The sequence below is a fragment of the Coloeus monedula genome (genome assembly GCF_965178545.1).
Source record: "Coloeus monedula genome assembly, chromosome: 5".
NCBI classification, from domain to species: domain Eukaryota; kingdom Metazoa; phylum Chordata; class Aves; order Passeriformes; family Corvidae; genus Coloeus; species Coloeus monedula.
This window is the reverse complement of record NC_138785.1, coordinates 17,841,381-17,864,266: the sequence shown is the minus strand read 5'-3', so window position 1 is coordinate 17,864,266 and position 22,886 is coordinate 17,841,381. Positions and strand designations below refer to the sequence as shown.

The window sequence follows — 22,886 nt, the reverse complement described above, 5'->3', positions numbered from 1 at the left end:
CCTTAATTCCCATTTCTGGGTGTTATTCCCATTTTACATGGGTGTAGCCCAGCTGGCACCTCTGAAAACGTTCCTGTCATAAAGTACTAAAAGTGAAGAGGAGGCTCAAATCCCATTTAAGCACACACTGTGAAGAAAAGGATTTTGTTCTGATGTCACATGAAGTATTAAAAATTATCCCAGTCTGCAAAGTTAGAGTCTCTCCAGCAATGAGGAAGAATCTTTTCAGTGGGATGTGAAGCAAGTATTTTAAGTGGTGGATCCCAAACCTTAGAGGTAGAGCAGAAATCACTAAGCAGTTGGTTTCATCGGTTAAGACATTTAAGTTATTGCTGGTGATGGTACTAGAGAAGAAAGCAAAATGTCTGGCAAAACAGTTCCCTTTACCTCAGCCAGCTGGCACAAAAGGAAAACTTGTTGAACAGTATGGATGCAGGGAGCTGCAGTCAGGACCATGATTTTTGCAGGCAGCAAAGTTGCTGTGTTTCCTATCTTGCTGTCCCTCCCATTGTTCCCTGCCCACCTACACACACAGCTGCTCCCTGCCCAGGCAGCCCTGGTGTCCACCAGTGTCCAAAAATTTGAGGAACGCAGCCCCACAGTGCTGTCGCCAGTGCTGCGCCAGCCACTGGAACACGTGCTGTTTACAAAATACTGCTCTAAATATTCCCTGGTGCCATGGAGAACAGAAGTGTAAGGCAACAAAGGCAACAGAAGGAGATTTCTTGCCTTTTTTATGAATTGCAGGAAAGGTAGGAGGCTATTTCTAGCACATTTTTTACTGGGAGCAGTGGCTTAACTAAGCAGTGATCACTTGCATTCAGTCTGCTCCTTTGAGCCTTGGGCAGAGCAAGTGGACCCAGGCACTCAGCAGGCTTGTGGCACAGCTTGGGTTTCCTTGGCTTTCTTCAGTGCACTCCCAAGCCCAGCTGATTCACTTAGGTACAGTAACAGAGAGGATTAAGGCTAAACCTGATTTGTAATAAGGAATCCTACAGCACAAAGCTTCAGAATTTTGTCTCAAGCAGTTAAAAAACCATCAGTTTTCCATGGTATCCTTGGGCCCAGGCTGTGGCTGTTGTTCTTCCTCATGTGCTTTTGACCAAAATACGCAGTAGTCTTACAGGCTGGCTTCCAACCAGATTCATCTTGTAGTCTCTCCCACCACTATATGGTACCAGCATACTCTGATTTAGGTGGATGTTCAGAAGGAATTTTCTCAAGAGGACAGAGAGGTCTAACATCAGCAATTCAAATGAAAAATGGTGCATACTTGCTGTGATGTGGTTCAGCTGTCTGCGGGGCCTTGGCAGTAGCAATCTTGTTGTGAGTTCAGTGGTGAACTCTAAATCTTGGCAGCTGTGGTCCAGTATTTCCACTCATCTTTCCATGCATGGTGTCAGCCAACATCTGACTCTTTGGAGAGTGGCTGACTGTTGAATACTTAACATCACTGGCTCGCTGTTAAACAGGAGAGGTGAATTACTCACCAACAACACTGAAAGGTTCTCAACACTTTCTTCACCTCCATCTCACCAGCACTGCCGGGTCCCAGGCTTTGTGAACAACAATCCAGGTTGGTGCAAACACAAACCCACCTCTGTCAGGGGAGGAAGAGCTGGTCTGTGAACTGCTTCAGGAGCTTGACCCCACAGATCAATGGGCCTTGACAATACCCATTTGAGGGTGTTGAGAGAGCTGGATGGTTTCACTGTGAGTCTGCTCTCCATAATCTTTGAGAAGTCATAGAGATCAGGGGACATCAGAGAAGGCTACAAGAAGGCTAAAGTCACCTGCATCTACAAGAAGGGCTCAAAGGAGGATCCAGGAGATTCCAGCCTATTGGTAATACTTCTGCTCCTGGGAAAGTTACCAAAGGAATCCGCCTGGGAGCTATCACAAGATAAATGAAACAGGGGATTGGGAAAAGCCATCATGGATTCACCAAGGGCAAATCGTGCTTGACAGAGCTGATCACCTTCTGTGGCAAAGGAAGTGCTTGGTTCAAGTGGGGCAGGCGGTACACAGTGTTTACCTGGATTCTCCAGGGATTTCCATATGGTTTCCCACAAGCCTCCTCCTCGGGAAAAGGACACATTATGGACAGAGACATGGTCTGTGCAGTGGTGAGGAACTGGCTGGCAGGGAGCACCCAGGGGGTGCCGGCAAACAGCTCCTCTTCAGGTTGGTGACCTGTCACAAGCAAGGTCCCCCAGGGATCGATATTGGGCCCAACACTGTTTAATATCCTCACAGGTGATCTGGGTGATGGGACCAAGGGCACCCTGATGAGGTTTGCCAATGATTCCAAACTGAGTGGGGAAGGGGACACTTCAGAAGGGAGACCCACCCTGCAGGAAGACCTGGATAGGCTGGAAGAGTGGACTACTTGAACCTTATGAAGCTCAACAAGGACAAGTGTATGGTCCTGCACCTTGGACACCTCAGAAAAAAAAAATCTGGGGGCGAAGCACGGGCTGTATGCGATCTGCCTGGCTGGAAGCAGCTCTGTGGAAAGGGCCCTAGGTATCCTGGTGGACAACAAGCTCAATATGAGCAAACAGTGCTGCTGTGGTAGACATCCAACAGGATGGTGGGATACACCAACAAGGGCACCACCAGTAGAGACAAAGAATCATAATCCTGTTCTACTTACTGCTTGTCCAGGCCATTGCTCGTTCCAGGCCACACCTGGAATACTGTGTGCAGTTTTGGTCCCCGCAATACAAAAAGATGTAGACAAACTGGAGGGAGTCCAGAGAAGGGCCACAAAGATGATCAAAGGACTGGGAAGGCTGCCATATGAGGAAAGGCTGAGAGAGCTGGGTTTGTTCAGCACTGAGAAAAGGAGGCTTAGGGGAGGCCTTGTATCACCATGTTCCAGTATTTAAAGGGTAGCTATGAAGATGGAGACTCCCTTTTTACAAGGAATTGCATGGAAAAGGTGAGGCAGTAATGGTCACTCCTGGGGAGATTCCAATTTCTGTGATCATTCCATGAACTCACTGGAGGAGAAGCAGCTGCAGAAAGCAGGCTGCTCAGACCTGGGGGATGGATGATGTCTGTAGCTCTCTCATTGTCCTTCTAACTGGGTAGAATTGTGAATTATTCAGAAAAACAATATTGAGTGTGATACTTGCTCAACATGACTGCAAGAGGCTGTGACCTAGGGCTGTGTTCATATTACCAGCAGTGTTCCCATGGATTTTGGTAGGGAAGGAGATGCTTTGTAGCATTGGAATATGATGTGTTAGGAGGGCCCTATTTCTCTCCTGTGGTGACTTCACTGGGTGCAGCTGGTCCTCAAATGTGTTTTGAAGTAGTTTCTCATTAGGATCAACTTATGGGAAGTAACAGATGGTGAAGTGAGACTAAATTAGTGAGAACGCTGTGCTCCGTTAATGCTCTTTCTCTCTATAAATAATAGCTGGGGAGTGGAGCAGGAATGAAGATGCTGTTATGCTTGTGGCTACCTCTGCTGCTACGTGGATGTTACATGATGCCTTCCAGCATGTTTGGTCAGCAATAGAAAGGAGTAGAAGGAATTTGCCAGCCCTTTCACGAGGGCAAAAATATTGGAATTCGACTGCAGAACAAATAAAATCTTGAAGGAATGCTCGAAGACTTACAAGGGGAAACAAGTTGTGGGAGACAATTTTGCATTAACAGTCTTTTCAACTTCTTCCTATGAAAGTCAGTGAAACAAAACCCAGCATCTCTCCTCTGATATTCTCAGTAAGTCTCCAATTTTTTAGTGTTTACTTCTACCCTAAAATCTTCCTTTGAAATACATGTATCTTAATGAGACTTAACTTTCTGTGGTTCAGACATCCTGGCTTGTTGTCAGGCACACTTCACAGCTGGGAGCAACTAGCAGGAGAATCACTGTGGCTTTACCAGCCTTTTGGAATGCCACAAGTGGCTGCTGCCAGCTATCACCTGTACCTTCCCATTTCTTTGTGTGCCACAGTGTGAATGTGTGTGAGTCTGGCATCCGCTGACTGGAAGTTTTACATTCAAATCTGCATCTGCCATCCCAGTGCAGATATTGGCAGCAGCTCTAGCATCTTTGTCTTGAATGACATCTCCTGCAACTTTGGTCTTTAGTGATTTCATGTTTTCAGGACACAGCAATGAAAAGCTTTGCAAAAAATAATTCCTCCGGACAATTTTTTTCTGGACTTGTCATCCTGTGCCATAAACTTCCCTTACAGGCCATTTTGTACACTTTTTTGCAGACCTTTTTCACTGCCCTGCAAGACATACGCTTCTGTTAGCAATCCTCTTGAGGTGTTAGCCAGGATAAAATCCTGCTCTGTTTCCCGTGCTAGTCCTAACTCCACAGTGGAAGCAGGTGCTCATACTATTAAAAACAAGCAACACAAAGCTGAAAAACCCAATAGTTTTTCTAAACTTTGATTTGCAGGGGGACATATGGATCTCTGAACAGCTCAGAGACTAAGGAGATAGAGTTCCTCCAGGGATCTTTTATCATAAAAGCAGCTTAAGTGACTCACTCTTTCCCGAGGATATTCTTAAAACAACCCCACTCAGTTCGTCTTTTAGTGGTCAGAAAGATATATTTTCAAAAAAAAAAAAAAAGAAAATAGAGGAAAAAACATCTTTTGAAAAATGTCTATGGCCTTATTTTCGGGGATCTGGGCTGTATTAAAGGTCTGTACGGCTCACTAATGCATGGGCTGACTGGCACTATCTTCACTCAGGCAAGTGCTCCAGTGAAAAATTCAGTGCTATTTTTAGTTCCCTTACAACAAACTGCTTGATTGTAAGGCCTAGGGAACCGTGACACCGTGATCGTGAGGGGTCTGCTGGAAAAGGCAGAAGGACGAGGCACGGCAGCGTGCTGGCTACGCCGGGGACTCCGGCTGATGCACAGGGGAACACGCCAGGAGCAGGTATTTTAAATCATCTCCTAAGCCTTGGTCTGCCCACGAAATGAAGCTGCTGGCCAGAGTCAGGGCATGAAAGCGTTAGCTGGCTGGCTCTATCTGCTCCTGCCCTTAAAGATTTCATTCCATAAATTCCTGTCCTGACCGTCAGCTTTTAAGTCGTCTCTTCTCGTTTCCTAGCCTTTTCTGGGATTTTGCAGTATCTTTAGGCAAGTTAGCAAATGGTAGTAGCGGGAGAGAGATAAGTTTCCCGAGCGGAAGGCGTCGTGCTCTGGTGCAAGCCCGGCCGTGGCAGTGCCTGGGTGAGTAGCCGGGAACAAGTAGGAGCTGCAGTAGGCAGAGGACGCGGCCGGCCGGGGGTCGCTCCGAGCGGCCGGAGGGGCTGGAGCGGAGCGTGTCCGAGTGCGTGCGGCCCCCGGCGCCGCTGACGCCCGGCCCGCCGGACCCCGCCTCGGCCGCGGCGCTCCCCGCAGGTCGGTCCCCGGCGCGGGCGGTCGGTCCCCGGCGCGGGCGGTCGGTCCCGGGGGGCTCAGGGACCGCTCCTGGGCGCGGTGGTCGCCATTCCTGGGCGGTGGAGTCACGGGCGGGACGGGCGCCAGCGGGCGGGCAGGGCGCGCCCGGCCGCGGCTCCCGGGGCTGCTCGGGCTCGGCCGCCGGCGAGCGCCGGTGCCAGGTGAGCGCGGGGAGGCTCCGCGGCGCCCCTGTCCCCGAGGGACGGCAGCTTTGCCGTGTCACCGCCGGCGGGATGAGCCGCCGGCTGCATCCCGCCCGCCTCCTGGCCGCTTTCAAGAGCCGGTGCTGTGTCACAGCCTCTGCCAGCGTGCCCTAAGAAGGAGGATCCCGGCCTGCTGGGACGCGGGAGCGCCCCGCTTTCGCGCGGTGCTGGAGCCGCAGCTGGGCTCGGCAGGGAAAGTTGTGCGTGTGTAAAGTGCCGTGGGGAGCGGGGCAGTGCTTTGCTGTCTCGCATTTGCACCCTTTTGTTTCAACTCGGCTGTGCAAGCGCGAATTCCTTGCTTCAGACTAAGACCCAGGCTTCGGAGTCAGCCTTGATGCAGTTGAGCTGCATTGCTGTGTGTTAAAATAACTACATGTGTTTCACCCTTAATGATACCATTATCTTAAAATAGCATGATGTGCTGCCTCCCTTGAGTTACTTCGTAGAAAAAACAAGGAAGGGGAACCGCTGAATTCCCATGAACTGTGTTTTAGAGATCCTGCTAGGCTTTCAGCATGCTGAGCTGCTGTCGCAGCCTTCTCTGTGTAGTAGAAATGTGCATTACCAAAGTGATCTGTGCTGCTGTGGTCACGTTCTCTGCCCTAGCTGTGCTTAAGGTACATTTGAAAAGACAGGTGAAGTGGCATTTCTATGATGGGGTTGTCAGTGTACTCCTGCTAGATCTGTGCATTTGTACATTAACAGTGCAGATGGTGCAAGCAGAGTAGCTATAGCATGTGTTGGCTTATGTTTGCATGAATTGAGATCAAATAATTAGCTAATAATCAATCATGCTCATGTGAGATGAAATAGTCAATGTTTTGGTTCTTGTCTAAAAGAAATAATTCCAAGATTAAGGTTTAAATACCCTGTTTTGTTTTCATTGGTTCTGGCCAGCCCAGGTTTTTATCCTCCAGAAATAGTCATCAGCACTAGTTACTAAAACCAAGGCAAGTAGAGTGAAAAGTCAGTTATTCCATGGCCTGAATTCAGTAAACTGAGTCTGCATAGTCTAGAACTTGTTATACTTTCAGAGTAATTAAGATGAATTAATTGGGTTTTCTTCTGGCAGAAAGTAGAGGTGGATGAGATTTTACTAAAACTTCAGTGACAAATGTTTTAGTGTTAGGTCACTTCTCTGGGATGTGCTGTACATGTCAGCATAGATGAAAGCTCTGTGTTTGCTTATGGTGGTCAAGTGCACAAGTTTTACTCAACTGCTGGGAAGGTTGACTGGGTATGTTTTCATCAGTGTTGTGTCTTCCTGACTACTCCTCCTGGGATCCTGAGTGTTTTGTGGGCAGGTACCACACAAACCATTTCTAGAAATACTCGCTGTCATGTTGTAGTGTTTGTGTTTGCACCGAGGATACTTGTTCACAGTACAGTCCTGATACCTTCTAGGTAAACAGTGCAGTTCCTGTCTGGCATGTGCTGGAATCAGCCTGGCACAGGGGACACTCTGTGTGAGTACCTTCATCATCTAATTTCGGTACTCTGGTACCTCTGTGTTGGAAAGACACGTGGCCCTCAAAGCAAAAGACAAATGCCATCACCTCAGAGGTACTGCAGTTTTTCTCAACTACCTACAGATGCTGTCTGCTACCCTGCTTGAGGACAGCTCAAAGTTGCAGCAGGAGAGTTGGTTTTTGGTTATGCAAATATGAGAGGTAAGGGGAAGGGAGTTGCAATGCTTGTGAGAACTCTTAAGAAGTGAGCATGTGTTTACACAATATTTGGATATAAAACCCCTCTTCTCTCTTCCCCCACACCCTTAAGCCTTTTAATTAGGTCAGTGGGTGAGATGCTGTGCTGCTGGTCATGCATCATGCCCTGAGATCAGTCAGAGAAGGTGGCCCTGAAGGGTGTATTGTAGCACCCTGATTCTTGAGCTGCTCATGGATGTTGTAGAGCTCCCTTCCTCTGCTCTGCAGGATGACCTGCTGCTGCCTCTGGCCTTCTCTTTCCTGAATGGGGTCACACTTAGTGTCTGTGCAGGTTCTGAGACAGGGCAGAAATCTCATTTGAAGGAGGTGGAGTATCTTTCTGTCTTTATTGTCCCAGCTGGGAAGTGATGGATTGCACATAAGCTCTGCACCTGATAATCTCTTGCGGGCTATGAATCCAAGCAATGCAGCTGAAATGCAAACTGTAAAGTCCAGACTGACATTGTCATTTCAATGTCCATTCAGAGAAATACAGGTTTCTGAGCTATGGCTAAATATGAGCAGTTGTCAAATTCATTCTCATGTCCTCTAAATACAGAGCAATAAATCACAGTTACCTCATTTGTTCAAAAACAACTTTCTGGGGCTTTTTGATGTTTTTTTCCCCCTTGATCTTTGTTAGCTAATTCCAGTAGAAGTGGCTTATTAATTTAACATCATTTTCTAATGAATCCAGCTCATCCTTAAGTCAAGTCTGATACATAACCAAACTCATTTTAATAATTAAATGAAGTTACTGACTTTTCTGTCTGTGAATGTCAGATGTAGCAAATTACTTAACCTGGACATTATCCATAAACTGCAGCTCTGTCTTCTTCCAAGCCATAGTTATGAAGTGTGCTAACACCATGCATGTAAAAAGTTGTAAGTTCTCAGCGTTCATTTCTGCTGGGAGGGGAGCAATTATAACCTTCTCTTGGCAACAGATTTTGTGAATAATGCAGTTTTTTATATTTAATGATGAAAGTGTCAGACTGTCGAAATGACCAGGAACATGTTGGGGTCATTCAGGTTGTCACAAGAGCTGCTCTGTGATGCCTCTGAAACCTTCCCCTCTTCCAGGTATGCAGGTAAATCCTGGACCTGTGCACTTTTCAACCCATCTGGCAGCAGGGTAAAGAGGGAGCTTTGTACACAAAACTAAAGAAATCCAGTTTCTCTGCATGGGAAAAGTGTCAGAGAATACCTGAGCCGACATTTTACATAGATGTCATAAATAAAAATGGGGCAGCTAGAAGCAGCAAAGAATGTTTGTGAAAAATAAGTGTCATATGTTTAGAGATGGGATGGGCTAGAACAGAGTAGAAATAGAACATAATTTTTCATTTTGAAGGACCTACAAATGGTCATCCAGTCCAACTGCCTGACCACTTCACTTGACCAAAAGTTAAAGTATGTTATTAAGGGCATTGTCCAAATGCATCAGTCTTGAAGCGTCAACCTCGTATCTGGGAAGGCTCTTCTAGTGTTTAGTGTAACCACCTTCTCAGTAAAGAAAGGCTTCCTCATGTCCAGTCTAAATGTCCCCTAATGCAGCTTTGAACCATTCTCATGCAGGAAAATACAGGCAATACTCATCTGTCTGTGTGCTAGGAGTGCTTCCTGAAAATGTGTGGAAGAGCTAACAGCATCCAGCAGTTGTTTCAGCTTCCTTGTTTGCAGTCTGCTTCAGGCTTCATTTGGTTTCCTTTATTCTCCCCCTGGGATATCTCCATTGCAAATGAGTTGGATTTGTAATGAGGAAGCACTAGGTTTCCAATATTAAGTGAACAAAGCCCCCAAATGTTTCCTCTAACAGTAAAAATTCACCATTCTTGTCTGTGGATTTTAAACTTCAGCCAGTTAGGGAGCCAATTGATGGTGTTGTGTTACCAGAGGAAAGAGATAGTGTATTTTGGCACCATTTGTTCGTGTCCTCCCATTGAGATCTTTGTTTCAGTATAAAAGAAAAGGAGGGTTAGTGGTTTTGGACATCTCTATTGCTGTGTGCTACTAACATGAAAACTAATAAAACGATAGGTTGAAGGTGTAAAATGCAAGCCCAGAGTGACTTAAAATACGGGAGAGATGGCTGTGCAATTGGAGCTTGCAATAAATGGTCAAAAATAAAGTAGAAAAATCTATCCTTATTAAATGTGGTATGTGCCATATATTTATTCAGGCAGTCAGAATCAGGAGAGCTGTGGCTGCTTGAAATGAGAAATGTCTTCTCAGGAAACACTTTTTTCATTTAAACTTAATTTGAGTAAGTTTGAAAGTAGAATTCATTCTTGTGGAATTAGATTATGCCCTGGTTGTTTTATTTCCTTCTTCTATATCATCTTGTCTTTCTCAGTTCCACAAATAGCTTTTTCATCTTGGTTGCCACTGGCAAAAGCCTGTAAGTAGGATTTTTTGGACACATACGAGTGAATCAGAAATGCTGTGGTTGGAAGTTTCGCAGTCATTAGAAGGAGGCCTGGAGCAATAGAAGGTCAATTGGCCAGATTTAAGCCAACTCAGAAGTTGTGGTTTTTCTTTGTTTTGTTTTTTTTTCTGAAACAGCATGGTAATGGTGAGGAATCTCAGTGCTGAATCACAGCGTCATCTGCCCTTCTTCAGCCTATGGAAGCTGTACCTCACGTGCTCTTCCTTCAGAAATCAGGGTGCACACCTTACCCAGATCACACTGTGATCACCCAGTGACCATTACTGGCAGGAATGAATCTTGGGCCACAACCAGTGCATTTAAGTGCTGACATCCTGAGGGGAACAAATGAGCATGGGCTCATCTTTTGTCATTTTTCTGCCTCCAAAAGATGGGAGGATAGACTGGGAAATACAGAGCTTGTTTTGCCTTTCCCTTGGCGTACGCTGATATATGGTAGAGCCTGTGCCTTTGTGGCTGGGAGAGGTGAGGGGTAGGACACTGCCTAAGAGCAGAAGAAGCTAATGGAAGCAGTGGAGCAATAGAAAGAAGGTGCTGAGATCCTTCAGCAAAGAATTTCTTACCTTAAGCAGTCATTGTCTGGTCCTTAAAGGCCGTGAGGCAACTGGTGGGATCTGTCTGCTTTATAAATGGCTTTGAAAACCCTGAACAGTGTGATGTTCATCAGGCAAAACAGGAAGGTCAGCCGTGCAAGTGCATCAGTACCTCCTGTACTCCTTCCCAACCTTCCAAAGCCTGACCTAACACCCTGAGGTTCACACGTGGTATAGAGAGGACTCTTAAGGGAAAAGAAAAAAACGGTGTGGGGATTTGAGGCAGAGAAGATGATGAATTGCATAAGCTTCTGGTAACCTTAAGGGCACCTAAGTGAACTGTCAAAAACATTCTCTGGGCCAGCTTTCCAGCAGGAGTACAGCTGCACAGTGCCCAGGGTCTCCTGGGAGGGTCATCCTCACCTGACAGGCCTCCCTCTCTAAAGGTGCTTAAGTTGTGGTCCCGACTGCATTTGAATCCTTCTGGTTAGCAAAAGGATCCCGAGGCAGCAGTGGGTACTTGTGAAATGGTGCAATCACTGCTGTGTAATTATTCCATCAGTGCCTCTGAAGTATTTGCCCTGATCCGTGACTTGACTTGTGATGCTGGCTGGTCCGGCTGGCAGCTGGCAAGTTTTAAGTCGGGGCATGGGATCTTGCTTCAGTGTGAAATCCCCTGGGGGCAAAATCTACAGCTAACCCAGCAGATGGATGTGGTAGAAGCCTGTCCCCTGTCCTTGCATGCACCTCCTGCCCCTGTCTGCCTGTTTTTTGCTCCTCTGCAGCTCAGGAGATCCTATCCTTCAACCCTGTAAGAGCCCAGGCACTGGTAGCTTTCAGCTTCTGTACTGCAAGGAGCCGATTTCTGCTTTTAACACCAAATCTGAAAGGAGGCTTTTACTTAGAGATAGCATTAAGTAGTAGTGAGAGACATTTCTGCTTATGCTTGTGTGGGCCCTCATTCTGCCTTTTTAAAGCAGATAATACCCTAACTTTTATAGTTAGTGGTTTCTGACAGGTATCACTGATTGCAAATCACCTTATTTATCTATTTAGATTCCTTCCAGCTCACTGAGTAGGGTATGAAATTACTGCCTTTCTCATGAGTGTCCTGTAAAATTTCATTTAAGGTGTGGTGGGAGACCATGTTGTAGTTATTTAAATTACAACTTTTTTTCTTTAAATGGGATGCTTATTTGACACACTTCATTTCAGATTTGACCTTTGTGTCTCTGCCGGTACATTTTCTGAGTTTATGACGCACTTCGCATTCCTATAAAGCCTTTCACTGGGTGTTCTTAAGACTCTTTACAACCTTTAATTAACTGAAATACTGTGTCTCCCCTGTGAGGTCAGTCAATATTCTTAATTGCTTTTTGCAGAAAGCGGAAAGTACGGTAGAAAAATTTTAAAGGAATTCACCAATGCTGGGTGAAAAGCTAGTGAAGAGGCAGGAGCAGAGGCTGCGATTCCTGAGCCCTCTTTGGTGTGCACCGTTTCTCTTTCTTACATAAGCATGCATAGGAACGATGTAACCCAGCAGAGTGAGGCAAGATGTAGGTCAGGTTTCTTTTGTCAGTACATCTTCTGCTTTTTGACCTGTAAGTTGCTGAAAGCAACGAAAGCCTATGGATGAGGGAGTCTTTTCAAAACTGGTTAAAAAAGCAACAAGCAACCCCTGAAAGCCCCAATCCCCTCTAAAGAGCTATTTTTAGGAAGCTAAATCAAAGAACAGTCCCCTGAGGGGGTCTGTACACAAAGTTTCTGTCTGGTTGCCTTTGGATACCTTAAAGTTTTAATGCACTTGTCAGGCTGTCGCCTTTTGTGCCGGGTGAAAACATGGACCGGACTGAGCGGGCTGTCGGGGACAGACCCTTCTTCAAGGCTGCTGGTGCCAGGCCCAGTAACTGGAGGTTTGGGAAGAGGCAATGTGCAGTGTTAAGATGAGTTTCAGTCCCATTTTGATCAAAGGATGTTGTTCACTCTGTCCTGAGTTAAAGGGGAAAGAGATTTCCACTGTGGTGTTGTTGGCTACTTTATCAGAAAAATGGCAGCACATAGAACCTTGAGCAGAAATTACCATATGTACTGATAACAATATAAATGTGATGCCTAGTTTTAAGGACCACCAAGGAAGGAAGCTTAACGGGGCATTTTTGTCCTTTCACAGCTGTGTGAAAAAGTTGTGTCTGTCCCTTCAACCATGCTCCACACCACGTGGAAGTTCTTTTTTACCCTTGAGTACCTGGTGGTTTTTTTTTTTCCTGAAAGCAGAATGGCTCTAATGACAATGTTGGAAGGACTTTGAGGCTTTATTCTGCATTTGAACATCCTCAATGCTGGGGCAAGAGGGGACAGCACAAGCTGCTCTGTTGTTGAGAGAAAAGGGAATAAGCGTTATCTCCTGTTGTTATTGCTGTTAATGTCAGAGTGGCAGTGCAGAAGTGCCATGGGAAGACAGTCCTTGCTGCTGGTGCTCTGAAACACTTCACTGGGAGCTGAAGCGCCACTGACTTTGTACAAAATGGGCTCTTGACTCTGAAAGTTGCAAAGAATCCAGGAGCAGCTGGGACAAGGAAGCAAAACCTTCATTTTCTGAAGCCCTTGGCAGTGGTTGTACCGCTTTCTTTTACCCATCACACATTAAATAGATGTAATAGTAACTGCAGTCACGCAACAACAAATTGGATGAGCTGATTTAGGTGAAAGGAGAATCGACGAGGAGTTAACTAGATTATTATTGCTTTGATGTTTGCAGCTCACATATTTTTTCCTAGAAAATAAATCACCTTATTTCTACAGGGACACTAGAAAGAAGGCTTAGACACAATTCGTTTTTATTTCAGCTCAACAGATCAGGAATAAAAGCATGTCCCTGTAATGAGAGCAGAAGCTGCTTGCCCCCAAGAAAGCCTCCTTAAAGCAGAGAAGGCTGCAGACACTAGAGATTCCTGTGGCCTTGAACTGTGCTGCCACAGGATAGTTGTTGGAACAGCAGTTACCGTTTAAAATTGTTTGGAATTCTTGCCTACACACTATAATTGGGGGAGCTGATACAGAATTACCAACTGATACAGCAAAGAACTGTGATAGGTCAGGGGGTGACTTAGAACAATATAAACTAAAACAAGAGCAGGTGCTGGTAGCACTCATTTAAACCCAGACAAAATTAGTGACAAAATGAGGAGGGGCAGGCCCTCCGTCGGGTATGTAAATACTGGGAAGCACTTTATTAGCAAACGGACCATCCCAGTCAGCCGGCTGAACTGCAGGAGGCTGGAGTGGGGAGAGTATCACCTGTGGCATGGGAAGAGACTGCAAGGTGAAGCTTTCAGCCTCTTGATTCACAGGACACAAGTTTGGTAGGTGTTGTTCCATATAAGAAATCGGTGTGATTTTGCATTAAGGATACTGCCTTATCTCCTGTTGTTATTGCTGTTAAATTTGGAATGTGAGAGTGATTTAGTTGGTTAAAGGAAACTTACAGAGCTGAAGTGACTTGTTGCTTGCTGTAAGATTGTGCATCCATGGTTATTTGATGATGCAGCACACCCAAAGAGGCCCTGCTGCAACCAGGCATTGCGAGCTGGGGCCTCCCACCTGGCTATTCCTCCACTGGGTGTCAAGCCTATAGGAAATAGTTCAGTGCTAGCAAGCTAAATGCTGGGTGCTTGTCAGGTACTGAATATTTTGAAAGTACCGGAAAGTTTGGAATTTCCTGAATTTTGACAGCGAGAAGTTGGTAATACAGGCAGGGGACCTCAGTCTGAGAACTCATCCAGCATGGAAAAGCTTGCTTTCTTTGGGGTGAGGAAAGCCCCACAAATCCTCCTGCTGCTTATCCCTTTTTCGTGTTGTCTGCCTGGGTTGTGTCTGCGGTGTTGCAGATGGAACCAGCGTTTCTCTTGCACCTTATTATGAACTAGTGAAAGTGTGTTCTCTTAAACAGCCGGGAACCAGGGTCAGGACAGAGTGGACCTGGCCTTTATTTCTGATGGCCTGTCTTCAGAGTTCATGGTAGTATTCCCAGTGGTGGAGCACCTACATAAGGATAAGAATCATTCCTTTTTTCCTTTTTCTGTAACTAATGTAACTAAAACCATCATTTACACCAAAGTCTGGATCAGGAAGGGCTTCTTGGCCTTAAGCAGGCAAGACGCAGGACTGCATAGCTGATTAATTAGTGGATGTGGAAGAGGAAATGCTGAGATGTCACTGTTTAAAATTTTCTTTGGTGCTTTGTTAGCTTCCAGTTCGGGGAGAACTGACGGGCTTGTGGATAAAAATGTAGATTTAGTCTAGAAAATGTAATTTACTGAATAACACCCAGTTGGTGGTGGGTACCTGAGCATTTTCAGCACTGAGATCCAAGCATTGCAAGACCAGATGACAGGCATGTTTTTTTTCTGTAATCTGTAGGATCTACCCCAGTGTTATGATAACAAAATCACTGCCGTGCTGTCCATCCCTTTTGTTCCATGCCCCTTTGGGTTTTCCAGCTATTTCATATACTTCTGCACTTACCAGCTCATTGAAGTATTGGATCAGTATTTTGGCTACTTCTGAGTGTAGAATTATATTGTATACATTCAGAGCACTCAAAATAGTCTCCTAGTGCAGCTGAAACCACACTGTCATCTGAATTGCATGACTGAAGTGAAAGAATCCCTTAGATTCGTTGCTTGGCACTTAATATCTGGAGAAGATGGTGGTTGTGTACTCATATACCATAAAAGAGATAAGTATATCTAAACCTGTATAACCCTGTGGAATTCAGTAGTTTGCCATAGTGGCTCTTGCAGGCCACTTTTACATCTGACAAATCAAAGCTGCCTTTTCTGAAGTGGGATTTAAAAAAGCCTCAGACAGCAGCCCCAAAGGAAAGGCTGCTCTCCTGTGGCTGGCAGCCAGCTGCCTGGGAGGCAGCCCCATCCTGTTCCCCCTGCCCACTTCCAGGGCATGGGGCTGTGTGGAGCAGCTTCACGCTGCTGCAGACATGAGAAGCATTAAAAAGAAATGGCTCTTCCGCGCAGAAACCGCTGTGGCAGCGTAATCTTTGTCCGAGGCTGTTTAGGCAGCAGTCTGAGCTGCCCTAATGGGAATAAAACATACATTGGACCAGTGCTGGAGAGCTGCATGGATATGGTCTGGTGGTAGCTGAAGGTGGGGCTGAGCCGGGCCAAACCAGCGTATCCACGCTGTCCTGGAAAACTGGAAAAGAGGTTGGGAGTGGAAAGGAGCAGCAGCAGTAAGGAGCAGAGGTAATCCATGTGCTCTTTGGTTTTGTACTGGGCAAGTAAAAGCAGCAGCAGCAGTTAAAGGGACATTGTGTTTGTGATGAGGTGGAAAAGTCCCTTTTTCAAAAGTTATACTGGAAGTTACAAGTTCTCCCAGCATAAATATCACTTGATGAAGTTTGTTGTATTTCTGGTTGAAGGGGTTTGCCAGCACTGTGATCTGTCTTACAAAGATGTTTACATCCCTGCAGCATATACTGGAATCTGTTTCCAAAAGCTTGGATCTGCTGAAACCTACCTGTAATTGGAAATTTCAACTTTGGTCAGTTCCTCAGAATGAGCATATGGGACCTGTGGCTATAATGCACCTCCAGCTGAAGGGCAGAGCAGTGCTTCCTGATGAAAAATTTCCAATGTATCCGTACTGGAAAAGCCTATGTATATGTTGTTGTGTGCTATGAATTAATTCCCAGTGCTCCTGACAGAAGAGAAGTCTTGTTTTGGAGTTTCAATTTTTTAGATAGCAGAAATAGAAATTATTTTTCTTTCTTGGAAAGAATTGTTTCACTAAGTCCTACAACATGGCTGGATTATTTATGGGTGTGTTTTGGGGTTTTTTCCCATCAAAAATGAATCACAAGGTTAAGGAAAAAGCGACTCGACTTCCCAAAATAAGATCAGAATTAGAACAAATCAAGAATGTGTTAGATTTGTTCTGTAGGCTCTAGCTGTTACAGATCACAGAATCGTGGTAGTTTGGAAAGTTGTCAGCAGTGGAAAATTAACGTAACTCTCATACTTCGTACAAAATACCAGCTTCTTTTGTCAGAGACTTCACAAAAATCATTGTTTTTTTGAACATAAGCCTGCTATGAGACAGATTGTAGTGCAGCAGAAGTAGGTATGCTCAGATTTAGAAATGGATGAAGTGAAAAAGAATTAGCGTGTAAACTGTTCTTGTAAATAGACAGGAAATAACATACTGAAATATGGTAGTGTTCCAGGATATTTTGATACACACCTCTGAGGAGAAAGCTGGTAATATAACTCAAGAAAGAAATTGGGATTTATTTTGATTGTCTCTCAGTGACAATTTTCAGATGACCCGAAGGTTTATTTGTGGCACCTTTTCTTTCCCTGCTATAGTTCAGCTATCAACCTTTTTATCTGAGTAGAGTAGTTGGTGAGATGGGAGCTGTTAAGAGAGGAAGCATGGAAGAATAACTTGGAGGGAATGGCTGCATCTGTATCAGCTCTGTACCTGGCTATAGCAAAGGTCAGGACAGTTGCCCAAAAGCAGAGCTCCAGAGGCTTGGGAAGAGGTGAAAGTGGCAGAGTAATTTGCAGGGATGGTATTTTGTATCATTTCAGCAGAATTTACAACTCTCTTGCCAGGTGGAATTAGAGCCGTTGTACTCATTCAGTGTTTTGGTGGTAACTTGTTAGATCTGGATGGAAAATAGTCCTTGCTCCGAAAATTATATTCTCTATTTTTTTCCACCCTGATTTTCAGTCTTCCTTCTGCTGGCTTGGGTATTACACTGCATGTAAGCTTTTTTTCCATCCTCATTGCTACCGCCGAGTTGGAAGGAACTGACTCCTCCAATTTGTTCAGCCAACTGTGCTCATAAAGGACTTTGCTTCTAGCCCAGATGCTGAGGAGGGCAGTTCTGTTCATGGGTCAGCTCCCCCAGCACAGCAGTCTGCGGGGGGACTTGTCCTTGGTAATTCCTTTGGCATCTCATTCTTGAGTTGTCTCATTTTCGGGGGCTTGGCTGTACAGTGCGTGCAGAGAGAGGGCAGTGGCATCTCACACCTGCCCTGTCCTTAGCACTCCTGCCGCATCTGCATTGAGGTTACCCAGTGGGAGCTCTAAAATGGGATTCGGATCAGCTGAGGCCAGTCCCTCTGGAGAAAGCAGGATCTCAAGGTGTGTAAAAGTTGTGCAAGGACTGATAACATGAATGCCTGTCTTGCTGTTCTGCTCTTTGTTGTATAGTGTGGTGTAGTTCAGTTGCAAGATTGAGCTCACCAGTTCTGCTGGGAGCTAGAGGAATTTCCCTAGGATAATCATACCTTAGGCTATCTAAAGGATGGGATCTAAAAAATACTCTAACTGTTCTGAGGCTCAACTTCAATGTTTGTGGTATTGGAGGCAACAAATGTCCTGCTTTGCTCTAGCATTCACAAAAATGTGTTTTTCTTTCTATTTGTCAGGCCTTTCAAGCCTTAGTGTTCTATAAACCACATGTCTACTGAATCCAGTTGTTAATGGCTCAGTTTTTTCATGGCTTGATATCACAATACAGGGAACTGATGGGATGCCTGGGACAAATGAGGTCCCTTACAGCATCTGCACATTGTACTTTCCTAGCACCTGCAGCTTTATATTCCTTAGTGTGTGCTTGTTTTGCTGTGAACAGAGGGTCATATTCAGGAGCTTGCTGTTCAGCATGGCTTTCCAGGAGAAATGTGAACGTGATGACTGTCCCTGACCTTTTTGTCCTTGGCCATAAAAATCTTTCCATTGTATGCAGCCGCATGTACAGCAGGTTGGTGTTTGCCTTCTTGAAACACGTTAGGGATTAACCTTTTGCAAAAGCAAATTGCAGACAGTGGAATCTGCCCACCAGTGCAGGCTCTCGCCTCTCTCTTTCCTGGGGCAGACGTTTGCCCCTGGCTTGGGACTCCATTTGTTTTTTGGCAAATAAAAACATCTGTATTGCCCCAGTGAGAGGAGAACTTTAATGAGGTTCTTGGAGACCTTCTGCACTCTCCCTTGAGATGTAAATTTACCCAGGGATGGAGATTATTTTGGAAGAGCAGGAGCAAGAAAGTGATGCCTTTGTCACAAAGGTGGAAAAAGCAGCCTGTTGGCTATGTTAAAATGCCTGTGCCTTTAATTAATATTGACTGAGTCTGCTCAGAACAGAATGCTTATATTATGTGTTGTGGCTGAGGGGATGTTGAAATACAGGCAGGAATTATCAGGCAGGTTTCTGTCAGAGCTGTCATCACTGTTGTGTTTCTCTTTGGCTTTTAAATCCTTTCCCTGTTTGTTAAAAGAGCAATTCACAGAACGCCTTTCCTGGTGGAAGCTTGTTTTAGAGTCTTGGGATCTAGCTTTCCATTCCCAGCCGAAGAACTTTGAAAAAATGCAAGAGATGGCTGACTGCAAGAATAACAAAGTATAAATTAGTTGAAAATAAACATTTTGCAATATGGTAAATACCGTCTGTGGGCTACGATACAGTCTCCCTGTAGTGGAGAGTGACAGAAACATTCCTGAGGAAAACAGGGCTGCGTTCCTATGGGGGAATGGGTGGGAGAGAGGGAGAGGAGAAATGAGACCAGTAGAAGCTGTTAACTGCCCAAAGGTGCCTTGGGCAGGCAAGTGCAGATAATGGGGCAGGGCAGAGGGAAAGGGGCCATGCTGTAGGTAGCCTGCGTGAGCTCTGGGGGTCAGATCTGAATGTCAGAATTGAGGGCCCTGGTGCTGCAGTTTTGGCTCCTGTGGCTGCAGGTGACCTCCAAAGAAATGCCCCCCAAACAAACATCATGGTAGTGCTGGCCCTTGGAGTTCAGCTAGCAAAAGGCACCAGTTTGGGATATTAAGCAGTATTTGCGATTATTTCCACCTCAGTGATCATGGCTTTGTTTTTAGCTTGGCTATTGAGTATACACTGAATTCAAAGCTGGGACAGCAGAAACATTTGTTTGCATTATGAACAGAAGGATCATTTGCAAACATTGAGGAGTCAGATCAGCTTTCATGCTGGCAGGTAGTTGCTTGACCCAGGTCAAGAGACTGGGCAGCGTTTCATGGGCTTCAGCCCAGACTGGCCCAGCTGGCCCAGGGAGTCAGGTTCCATTCCCTTTCCCGCTGCTGGGATCCTTCTGCTAAACCAAACAACATAAACACATCTGTCTGGTTCCGTACAGCGACAGAGCAAAGAAATTGCTGCTGCTCTTTGTGCCTTAGATTTAATTCCCCATATCATGTATTTAATTGCCCGTCTTAATGGTTTGTTTCTAGAATTACAAAATGTCATCTTGCTTATAAAATAAGCAAAATGCCAGAGTTGGCAGCTAGGTCCTGGGTAATGTGTTGGCATGGTATCAAAACGACTTGGTAGTGATCAGTGTGCCCGTGGACAAGATATCAGTGTGGTAATGAAAGATTAAGTGTTTACACTCGTTTTACTCTAGTCAGTAAAACAGGTGAAGGTGGAGGAGAGCAAAGAGGAAGTGAGGAATGGAACAGGTGGTGAGGAGCTGCACTCAGGCTGTGGGTGCTGCCTGCAGCCATGGGGAGGTTTGGGCATTGGCCTGACCACACAAGACCAGATAAAATATTTTGTGTTACCCACCACTTTGGTGCTCTAGTAAAAGAGGGCTGGAAGACTTGCTTGATATTCTTGGTTAACTAAAGCCATACATGAAGTGCTTTTGAATTTGCCAAATGGGTCAGGTAAAATATGAGTAGATTTTGTAAGATGTTTTCAACAAATAATGGGTTAGGTGTTCTTCCTTTTGAAAGAACCTCATATTGCTTCCAACATTATCAAGATTGCTATTAAAATATGGCATTAAATGAACAAAATACTTTAAATATTGCATTATGGTGTATTTTTACTGCTCTGAAATGAGCATTTGCAGTTTTGTTTTACCAAGGAAGCCAAAAAGCTTGTCATTTTCTGTCAGTGAAAGGACTGTTTGGCTTTCTTTGGCCAGCACTCCACAAACTCACTTATTCACATAGCTATAAATACATTAATATTTTCCTATCTGCACATTTTGATTTATAACAGCAGCAGCTAAAGAAAATAACTGCTTTTCCAGTCTACAGTAAACTGCTGAAAAATGTGTAACGTGTGTCTTTTCCTTTCTTAAGTGAGTTATACACATGACAGAAAAAACCTGATGATATGAAAATGTGTGTTGTCTTTGGGCCACAGCCTGTGATGGATATAAAAAAAAAAAAATTTTGTGGGGATCGAAGGTATTTGTTGAGATTTTCATGAGCAACAGCAGCAAAGGCCGAGGTCCCTCAGAGGGCCCAGTGACACAGAGCAGACTGAATCCCCTCCCTGGGTGTGGGGTGAGTTAAGGAAATACTGACTTCACATTCTCAACCTCTTCCCCAATTAAGAGCAGGTTCAGTTAGAAGCAGATCTGATTTCTGTAGCTGCCTGAACCATGTTTTCCTTCTCCCTTTGCTTACCATGCAAATGTGTTTGGGGGGGGGGAACACAGAGCCTGAGGGCCTCTCCTCAAGTCTCCCCTTACATTGCTTTTCTAGGCAGGATGTTAGAGGAGTCTCAGTGACTGTGTTTGCCTTCTACCTCACAGCCTCATTCAGGGAACCTGTTGCTTTTTGTTAGCTGGACTGCCAGTGCATTTCAAAAAATAAAAACATGATACTCTCATGCATCACAGGTCGCATATTCCTACATAGGGTTAATTCACAGATCCTGGGGCAGGCTGTTGATACCAGGCTGGAGAGAGGCTGAGGGAAAAGGCATGTTTGTGCTGCTAAATGTAATCAGTAGAGCAGAGGGCTTTGCTTGGGATGGAGCCATTTGTTTTCTTTCGTATTTTTCTTGGGTAAGCAGAGGTTTGTTTCCCGACTCTTCTTCTGAAGCAGCAGTTGATAGTTTGATGAAAATGAAGCATCGCTGTTTCAAGGACAACAGAAATCTGATGTGTTCTTTTAATCTTTGCAGCCCCAGAGGGGATGAACAGCTACCTGGGTGGGTGTAAGGCTGGCTGGACAGTGTTGTTGCCATGCAAAGGCTTCTGCCGTTCTGGCAGAGCTGTGGCTGCTTGTGGTGCATCCCCTCCTGTTGCTCCAAGAGAGCCAGGCCCAATGGCATCTGCTGAGGCTATTAGCTGGTTAAGCCCTGGCTCTGATTTCATCTTTGTGGGGTCATTAGCAACTTGGCATCTGCTGGCAGCTAGAGTCTTCACCTTCTCATAATGGGCTTTTGTTGTTATTCCAGTTACAAAGGCCTCTTGTAAAGGGGAGCTCCACATGTACATTACAAAAATTAGCTGTGTGCCAGAGCTATGCAGAGGTAGTTGTTGTCACCCTGAGAGCCGAGAGTTAAGTCTCATATTCTTCTCCCTGTGTGATCACAACACTTGGATTACAGCGGATGTTATGTGAAAAGTAGCACGGACTCAGGGAACAAAGTCCTGATTCACATCTCAGCCCTACCAAAGCATTTCCAGGGGAAGGGGCTCAGGTGCTACCTTCTGGTGCAGGGCAGTCACTAATGAAAACGCTTCACTCGGGTAGTTTTTGCATTTCTGTCTCTGTGATTTCATCTGCCTTGATGCTCTGTTGTTGTCTGGGTTGCTATGGCTGTGCCAGCATGAGGCTGGCTCCCCTGCGAGGAATCATGAAAAGAAGTGGCTGCCTTTCTGCTCTCTTATCAAAATATGCCAGGGGTGCTCAGCAACCTGGAAGGCCTGTGTTTGTTAATAATCCATGTCTGCAGCAACCAGTTGTTCAGCACCTCTCCATGCCTTTTCACTGTGCTAGTTGTGGTGGTTGCTAATGCCTTTTGCAGGTGCTGAGAATAGAGTAGAGCTGCTGTTGTTCAGCAGCTCTTTAGAAGTAATCCCTGTGTGAGGCAGCCTTGGCTATTTAATTTGTTTTTGGGGTCTCTGTTTAGGAAGGATGTCTCCAGTGGAACAGCAGTGCTGATGGCAGGCAGCAGGCTGCCTCGTTCACTTGTTGTCACTGCAGTATTTCCTTGGGGTGTCACCAAGAACACAAGGTGCCATTAGAGATGCTGGATTTATGGAGAGATGAGAACATCTACTTCCTACAAAAGCTGTTGCCGTAGCAGTTAGGTGCCTTAAGAATGGCTTCCTAATACAATCTAGGTATTGTGCATCATAAGGGTTAAATGCAGGACAAAACAATCAGTTCAAGAGCCAACATAGTTGGGCCTTGTGCTAAATAAACCATGAGCATAAGTGGAATCAAGCCTTTGGGGCCAATGGTCCTTAGCCAAGCATCTCCACACCCATCACATCAGCAGTACGTAGGCATGTCATGTTCAGAATTGCCTTCTGTAAGCTGAACTTAGATGGAAGCAGAAATGGGGGTGAGGAAACCAAGACACAGACTGGCTTGCACGTTTTTCTGCTGCACATATAGGAGAAGATGTACTCTGAAAAAATGAGGCCGGAGCTGCAAATGCAAGCCACGGCATGGTTAAATTCCTGACTGACTTTTTCTGGTTTTTAGCTCTATGACATGTATGATTGATCTCTAATTTCTGCCTACTGGGAGAAGGAATTTCAGTGTCAACTCTGTTTCCAT

General features: G+C 45.3%; 1 protein-coding gene across 2 annotated transcripts in view; it reads left to right on the top strand.

Annotated features, from left to right (window-relative positions):
* Positions 1-22,886, top strand: part of ARHGAP24 (Rho GTPase activating protein 24) — a 184,565-nt gene that overhangs the window by 108,397 nt on the left and 53,282 nt on the right. Inside the window, exon 1 of one of the 2 annotated variants that reach the window (XM_082281707.1) lies at positions 4,780-4,916. The exons of the other annotated variant lie outside the window; for it this stretch is intronic. The gene's annotated coding sequence lies outside the window, so the exon portion shown is untranslated. Of the gene's footprint in view, positions 1-4,779; positions 4,917-22,886 lie in introns of those variants that run through there. 2 annotated transcript variants of the gene reach the window in all.